The following is a 7,750-nucleotide window of genomic DNA, read 5'->3' as shown; positions in this document are numbered from 1 at the left end:
AGGAGTTGTTCCACACGTAGATGTATTTCTGATGTATTTGTGGGGAGGAAGGTGATCTCCACGTCTTAGTCTTCCGCCATCTTGAAGATCTCCCCAAACATTTAGATTCTAAACAGTCTTTGTGAATATAACCTCCTGAAGTTAGACACTCCGTCATACAAGGAAGTATATGGATCCTGACAAATGATCTCAAACAATAACAAAGTCAATGAAAGACAGAAAAAATATTGGCCACAGATACTGAAAACTTAAGATTCCTGCCTGATCTGGGTTATATAATTATATAATAAAGAGGCATCCTGTCTGCTGAGACTCAGATTAAGTTATCCATCAGTTTATTAGGTCAAAATGGTGTCTGTATGTGGCTGAGCTCTGGCATTCAGAAAGATGGGAGAAAGATCTAAGCTACAGGCAATAGAAACAGGCTTCAAAGAGATCTGAGAGCAGGCAATGAACAGGGGCCCATACAGATATATCTAGTTCTTAATACAAAAGAAAACGTCATTGGGGTTAGTGGTGGTAAGGAAGTGGTTTTAACTGTATGCAGTATGTAGAAGTCCAATTCGATATAATTTCATTAGGATGAGGCAATGTCCTCTTCATCTTTGAATCCCTAACATAGTGGCTTGTTCATAATGGGTGCTTAATACACGGATGATGAATTGAACTGGTTTCTAAGCTACAAACTCTTCATGACAGCAGAGGTTAAAAATTAGCTACCGAAAGGGTCCTTCCTTTCCGTTTGGCGGCAGCCAGCAGGTGAGCCGAGACGGCCGCTTACAAGAACATCCAGGAGCTATGGAGGAAGAAGCAGTCGGACGTGATGCGCTTTCTGCTCAGGGTGCGCTGCTGGCAGTACTGCCGGCTCTCAGCGCTGCATGGCCCCCCGCCCCACCCGGCCCGACAAGATGCGCAGGCTGGGCTACAAGGCCAAGCAAGGTTATGTCATATATCGGATTCGTGTGCGCCACAGTGGCTGCAAACGCCCAGTTCCTAAGGGCGCCACCTACAGCACGCCTGTCAACCATGGTGTCAACCAGCTCAAGTTTGCTCGAAGCCTTCAGTCTGTTGCCAAGGAGCGAGCTGGACGCCACTGTGGGGCCCTGAGGGTCCTGAATTCTTACTCGGTTGGTGAAGATTCTACGTACAGATTTTTTGAGGTTATCCTCATCGATCCATTCCATAAAGTTATCAGAAGAAACCCTGACACCCAGTGGATCACCAAACCAGTCCACAAGCACAGGGAGATGTGGGGGCTGACGTCTGCAGGCAGGAAGAGCCGCGGCCTTGGCAAGGGCCACAAGTTCCACCACAGGATCCGCGGTTCTCACCGCACAGCCTGGAGAAGGCGCAATACTCTCCAGCTCCACCGCTACCGCTAATTTAAGTAATGTTTGTAAAATTCTTACCTAATAAACAGTTTAGGACATCCATGTCTGCTTAAAAGTGTTTTTTAATCTGTCTGTTAAAACTAGCTGTCTGCAGATTGTTTCATTGAATGCATTGTCAAATTCTGAAAGTTAAAGTGGAATAATGTTTCAAGACTTTAAGTGATGGTGTATCTTGTTTCTAATAAGGGAAATGCTTTTGTTTTTGCTTTATTAGGGAGTTGATATGTCCGTATTTAAAATGCTGTTTGGTACAATAGGTGTAAAATTCTGTAAAAGAGGAGTGCAGAAACTAGCCATGTAGATTTGTTGGTGCATGTGATGAAACCTACAGCTTTATTGGGGTGATGCAATGCTCTGCTGGTTTACTCTAAAATGGCTGTTTTATGGAGTTTGGCAAGGACAAACTTTAAATTAGGTTTTCCTTGGAAATGTGAAGGATGTCATGATCCTTTATCATGATCATATGCAGAAAAATAAAGTTGACCAAGGCCCACAGTTTTAAACTTAATCTACTATTCCATATATGTAACTGCTGCTTCCAAAAGGCGAAAAGTAAAGGAATACCACCATTTTTTATGAGAATTGAATAAACCTGTTGCAAGATGTTTCTCTTACAAATTGAAACAAATCCTGGTTAACCTAATAAATTGCCTTGGCCTCCATGGTACCACTGAAGTCCACATAAAAGATGGGAGCTCCTGGTTCAATCCCATGACTCTGTGATCTGTAGAATACTTAACTTCATGCAAAATAGTCATGGTATTTACACTAGTGTATATTGAAACTGATGGAAATTGAACATTAGGTAAATGAGAAGGGAGTTTTTAACCCTAAGGTTTGTAAGCTACTGATGCTAGGATTGGGAAATTGGTGTTCATCAGGTACCTTTCAAGTGTGGGAGGATAGAAAAGGCTTGGATCAAAATTTTAAATGTTTTATTTGTAGTATTAGTTTGTGACCATTATGAAATCTAAGCCACCTTGGGGAAAATAGGGTTGGTTTTATTTAAAAGTAACATTGCTAAGTCTAATCAGTGTTATCTTGGGTCAAGCCACTTTATCCATTGCCATAAGGCTACTAAGAAGAGTCATGTAGCTGGTGTCAATACAAGTTCAATTGGTTTCCGGAAAAAAAAAAAAAAAAATTAACTACCCTGTGCGTACATTTTAGGTTCCAGAGTCTTGGTAAGATGTGAGAGAGAAGGGAAAAGAATTAGGAACTGAGTGCCAACTAGTTCCTGTACCTGATCCTTGCTCCACATGCCTCTTAATTGGATAAAAATATCATGAGGACAAAAAAATAGAAAATCTAGCTTCTAGCTGTTGTAACTGAGTTTCAGTTTAAGTTATAGTTCTGACTAAAGAGAATAGTTTGTAGTGCCAGCACTCAGAAAGAATGACTTATTTAGATAATACAGTATTTTAAATTATTTATTTAAAGGCAAGACTTTGATTCATGTCATGCTTTAAGGCCAAGTTATGGTTCTCAAAAATTTTGCCACGGACAGAGGTAAACCAGATCAGCTAAAAGCTTTGAAGCTTGATTTGAAGAAAAGAGATTTATGGAAAGAAAATCTTCTATATCTGAAAAAAAAATGAGCAAGATTATTAAATTATTTTAGGGAGTTTAATGCTCTTTCTTATGACATAAACCTTAGTTTCAAAGAACTCCTTCTAAGTTATATCTGGTTTCATATATATATGCCTCACATATATGATGGTTGTTCATTAAAATAAACATGTTTTGGTAAATAAAGCAGGTTTTTTTCCCCATAACCAGATATATATTCCTGAGCTCTCTAGATGTCCTATTAATAGAAGAGATGTAAATCAGTAGTTTCTGCTGCCAAGGTTGTCATCTAGTGCTAGAACAAACAAACACAGAGACATGATGACAGGGGAAAAGAATGAAGGACTGATAATTTGACAGTATCTCAATATCTCATATAATACAGATCCAATTTATTCCTATACTTATTTTTCTTAAGAGAGTAATTATTTCAATTTAAGTTGTAGCCCACATTTTATCTCAACTCAGAGGCAGAAAAAAGAATAGGAAGTCATAAGATTTCACTTAACAAGAATCACCTCTCTTCAGGAATTTGCCAGGACTGAAAAGGATTTTAAAGAAAGTATGTCACCAAATTACTAGCAGTTGAGTTGTATGGACAGACAACTGTGTTCCCACAGAGGAAATTTACCATTCTGTTCTTTAGCAACTATTTTGTTTGGGCCTTTTAGGATGAGAAGTAATCCTGTGATTCTGGTAGCTGAGATGGGCCCATCGACCCATTTCTAGTCTATCTCTTATTTACTGTGATAAATTCTATACAGGAGAAGAAAAATCAAATAAACTCCCAGGTGTCTTGATATAGCATAGAAGCCCATGTTGTGTGTGTGTGTGTGTGTGTGTCTCAGTGTGTGTATGTGTGTGTGTGTGCATTTCAGTTGGGATAAGAACTTACCACTCTTTCTCATGCTAAAAATTCACTTTCATTTGCCTTTCATTTCAACTCACTGGAATTCACAATTTTCAGGCAACATACAGACACATCGAAGTTAAAGTGTTGAAAACATAGACCAGTGTAAAATACTTAGAATAAGGGACAGATACTGGACCCTCTTTAGTTAAATAAATATACAAGTTATTAAAATACAGAAGCCATTAGAGCATATCAAATGAAATGTCTACTTGTTGAGAAAAAAATAAAATACATATTGTACGAGAAAGTCATTGCCTAGAAAGCAATATATAAATGTGTATTAAAAGTATTTTTCCTTGTTATTCACCTCTATATAAGCATATTTGAAACTACTTTGTATTAAGTATAAATGGGTAGTGTACCTGCCACTTAAGGTAGGAATTCCAATACGATTTGCCTTTTATAAGTACATTTGTTTCTCTGTAACAAAATGGCCTAAATTGATTTAGGTTCTTCAAAGTGCATATTGTATTACATTTTATTTCAGTCAATTCTACACCCAAGAGTGAATGTCCAAAACATGAAAGTTCAGTGCATTTGCAATATAACAGTTGAATATCGAAAGAGTCATGTTCTAATATCAAAAGGTCAAATTATAGAAAAGCCTAGAAAAATGTGAGAAATGTGTCTATGGTTCTCTCTTAAGGCTAGTGGAACTTTGGGTAAAATTTTACCTTTTATTTTATAATAAACTTCTTTGGCATGAAATTAAGTGCCTGTTGCAGACAAGAGTTTTCAAATGAGAGAAAATCATTTTGAGCAATATCTAAATTTAAGAAGAAAGAATGTTAAGCAATAAAAACTACCAGAGTAGTGTGTGTGTGTGTGTGTGTGTGTGTATACATATATATATAAAGAGAGTGACTTTTTGATTTTTTTCATTCAAGACCAAGTAACTCTCTCAGGCTATGCAATTTTATGTGTGTCATCAAGAGAAAACCAGTTTGTACTTCTATTTCTACAGAATGATAAATAGGCAGCAAAATATAAATATATGCAAATAAGTAAATAACTGAAAAGAGGAAATTAACCCCTGCATATGATATCTGTCAACACTTCATATTCATCCCTTAATTATTTGATGTTTGAAGATTATTCAACATGAGCAAAAGCTACTTAATAGTATATAACAATTATTAGGAAGGCCTCTAAGTTGTATCCAAGTACAACATACGTGGTAGACATGGTGATGCGATACCCAGATCACTATGGAAGGAAAAGATTTGTTGTCCAGCTTTTGGGAGGGAAGTCAGCAGACAGCCTCCAGCTGTCCGCTCCTTCTGGTTTTACCTCATCTGCAGAGATTGGCCTTACTTGAGGTACACCCTTCTGAGGGCAGCCCACATCTGGTAGGGTAGCTGGGTCAGACAAGGATATAAAGACCTGACCATTTTGGCCTCAAACAAGACACTATGATGAGCAAGTGTTGTTCCAGAACTCTCCACCAGGTTAGCCAGGTCTGTCAGGGTTGCATTTCACTTTGACTTCATCCTCTGACAATCCTCCTTCCTCTATCTCCCTTTACAAATGTTGATTCCTAATAAAATAGCTTATACCACAAACTCTTTCTCACATCTGCTTCTGGAAAATTCAATCAGCAAGAGTTGGCACCAGGAGTGATTTGAGAAAGCAGGCAATAAGATGGTGTTTTGGAGCTAGATCACTCACCACCCAAACTTCTATGAAGACTCCTGGTGGCAAGTACAGCATGGTTTAAAGGTTTAAATTGAAGGTTTAAATTGTTAAAACCTTCACTGCTGGTGAGTTAGTAGTGTGTACCAATGGGAGGGAATGCCCTAGAAGGTGCAATGTACCTGGTATGTGATAATTATGAAGAAAATATTAGATAAAAGGATAAAGAAGCACAAAAAATGTGCTCAACATCATTATTCATTAGGGAAATAAAAATCAACCCACAATGAGGTACCACTTCATATCCAGTTAGGATGGCTATAATGAAAAATACAGACAATAATAAGTATTGATATGGATGTGGAGAAACTGGAACCCTCATATTTTGCTGATGGAATGAAAAGTGGCCCAGTCTCATTAGAAAACAGTTCCTCAAAAATTTAGTCATAGAGTTACTATTGATATATGACCCTGAAATCCCATTCCTAGGTATATTCCTAAGGAAAGGAAACAATATGTCTACACAAAAACTTGTACAGAAATGTTCATAGCATCATTACTGATATAGCCAAAAGTGGAACCAACCTAAATATCCATCAACTGATGAATGAATAAATAAAATGTGATGTGTTCATACAATTAAATATTATTCAAGAATAAAAAGAAATTAAGTACTGATACATGGTACCACGAATGAACCTTGAAAAAATATTATACTAAATGAAAGAGGCCAGTCACTTAAAACCACATATTGTATTATTTCATTTATATCAAATGTCTAGAATAGGCAAATTTATAGAGATACAAAGTTAGTTAATGGTTCTTAGGGCTGGGAGTAGAAGGTAGGGTGGTGAGATGATTGCTAATGGGCGTGGTTTTCTTTCAGGGGTACAAAAATATTATAAAGTTAAATCATGGTGATGGTTGTACAACACTGTAAATATACTAAACAATATTGAATGTAGACTTTATAAATGGATGAATGATATGGTATGTGAATTATATCTCAATAAAGTTGTTAAAAGATTAAACCCACTCTGATCTGGGAATGCAGGGGTTTCTCTCATGGACAAAAAAAAGATAATGGGATTGGATAGCTATAGCTAAGTGCCACTGTCCCAGTACAAAATGATAACAAGCAGCTAAGGGAGAATAGCAGACAATTGAAAGCCAAGTGTGAAAGTCCACGAACATCTTTGGTAGCATAAAGAAGCAAGAGATGGCTAGAATATAGAGGCCTTGGAAAAACACACAAGTTCACAAGAAATAGGAGATAAACCTTGCAAAGATGCAGAGCCAATGACAGCCTTAAAATTTTAGAAGTCCTCTAGTCAGGGCATGCTGAGACATTCCCTCCGATGTAAAAGGCAAGCAGGTCTCTTCAGGTTCTAAAAGCAGCACATTCCACACTTAGGAATACTGCTCCCACCCAAATATTGTGTAGCATGAAAGGCTGCCGGCTTTGAACAGGAAACAGAGAATAAGAGGGCTCTGCAGCAGTTCAGTACCGCAGTGCAAGCAGCCTTTCTGCTTAGGCCATAAGATTTGGCAGATGCTATCATGTTGGAAATATCAACAATGGGAAAAGATGTTGTGTGGAAATTGTGGCAAGCCCTAGTAACAGAATCACAATACAAGATCCTGGCGGTTCTGAAACAAAGCATTGCCATCAGCAACAAATAATTATATTCCTTTGGAAAAACAACTTCTGGTGGAGATGGAATGATTGCCCGTAGGACACCAAGTCACCATATGGCCAGAGCTGTTCATCATGAGTTAGAACCTGTGAGAGTCACCAAATCATAAGGTTGGATAAATCCAGCAAAAATCAAATGTAAGATGGCAATGGTACATCCAGTATCGAGCATGAAAAGGAGTAGTGGCCAGAAGTAAGCTGCATGACAGGTAACCCAGCCCCCCATCACTGTCAGCATCACTCTCAGCTCACTCCTATGGCTACATGGGAGAAGGCTATATCATCATCTGAAGGAGGAGAAAAAAGCCCAAGAATGGTTTACACATTGTTTGGCTTAGCATGTGGCCACAAGTTGAAAAGTGGGTGGTAGTTGAATTACCACCTCACACAGTAATGACCTTGAGAGACAGTGGTAAAGAAAATCTTCCCAGTGAACAGAGCTTAAGGCAGTTCACCTAGTCATACCTTTTGTGTAAAAAGAGGAGTATCCCAAGTTCAAAGTATATACAGACTCATGGACAGTGGCAAATAGTCTGGCCAGCTTGTCAG

General features: G+C 38.1%; 1 pseudogene across 1 annotated transcript; it reads left to right on the top strand.

Moving 5' to 3' along the window:
- Positions 1–763: 763 nt before the first annotated feature.
- On the top strand, positions 764–5,579 carry LOC309620986 (large ribosomal subunit protein eL15 pseudogene; annotated as a pseudogene). The gene has a single exon. The product of its transcript is annotated as a large ribosomal subunit protein eL15 pseudogene (transcript).
- The last annotated feature ends 2,171 nt before the right edge of the window (positions 5,580–7,750 follow it).

The sequence above is a fragment of the Balaenoptera borealis genome (assembly GCF_965194805.1).
Source record: "Balaenoptera borealis genome assembly, chromosome: X".
Classification (NCBI taxonomy): domain Eukaryota; kingdom Metazoa; phylum Chordata; class Mammalia; order Artiodactyla; family Balaenopteridae; genus Balaenoptera; species Balaenoptera borealis.
The sequence above is the reverse complement of the archived record's forward strand: the minus strand, read 5'-3'. Positions and strand labels throughout refer to the sequence as shown.